Below are 1257 nucleotides of genomic sequence, written 5' to 3' on the forward strand. Positions count from 1 at the left end.
TAATGCTTGTGACAGGTGATTTTGTCTAATCAAGGCTGGTGTAACCATTAAGCAAAATAATCAAGGGAAGCGGGCGGCAGGGTGGGGGGCACCACAGAAATTTTCCCCTGCTGGATTTTTAACATTGACAGTCACAAATTGCTCAGCTGAGTGTTCGGCTACACCCATGGCTATAGGTAAAAAGGTAAAGGACCCCTTGATGGTTAAGTCTAGTCAAATGCAACTGTGGGGTTGCGGTGCTCATCTCATTTTCAGGCCGAGGGAGCCGGCGTTTGTCCACAGACAGCTTTCCGGGTCATGTGGCCAGCATGACTAAACCGCTTCTGCCACAACATAACACCATGACGGAAGCCAGAGCGCACAGAAACGTCGTTTACCTTCCCGCTACAGCGGTACCTATTTATCTACTTGCACTGGTGTGCTTTCAAACTGCTAGGTTGGCAGAGCTGGGACAGAGCAACGCTCCCGTTGCACGGGATTCGAACAGCTGATCAGAAGGTCAGCAAGCCCAAGAGGCTCTGTGGTTTTGACTACAGCACCACCCGTGTCCCTCTGAGTGTTACCAGCTGAGTGTTTGGCTATGTTCTGCCTCCAGATGTGGATGTAGTAATTACCGTCTACTGCAATTATTAAGTTTGCAGATGACACCACCATAATGGGTTTAATAACAGGTGGAGATGAATCAGCATATAGAGGGGAGGTCCAAAAAATATCTACATGGTGCCTAGCGAACAACTTGCACCTTAATATCAGCAAGACAAAGGAGATGGTGTTGGACTTTCAGAGGAAGAGAGAACTAGCCCCGCTGTATATTGGGGAGGGCTCTGTGGAGAGAGTCTCTTCCTTCAAATTCCTAGGAGTTTATCTCAGTGCTGACCTTACTTGGAAAATCAATACAACCCAGGTGGTTAAGAAAGCCCAACAGAGACTCCATCTCCTCAGAGTATTGTGGAAGAACGATGTCAATCAACATCTGATTATCTCCTTCTACCGGTCAACAATAGAAAGTGTCCTTTCATACTGCATCACTGTGTGGTACGCTGGTTTGACATCAACTGATAGGAAGTGCCTACAGAGGGTGGTGAATACAGCACAATATATTATGGGCTGTCCCGTGAATCCGCTGGATGAAATAGCAGGAGAGTGAGGAAAATTCTCAGGGATGATTCACACCCTGGCTGGCACTTTCTTGATCTCCTGCCCTCGGGCAGAAGATATAGAAGCATGATTAGTTGCACCAACAGGGTAAAGAACAGC

The sequence above is a fragment of the Podarcis liolepis genome, assembly GCF_965112155.1.
Source record: "Podarcis liolepis genome assembly, chromosome: 15".
NCBI lineage: Eukaryota > Metazoa > Chordata > Lepidosauria > Squamata > Lacertidae > Podarcis > Podarcis liolepis.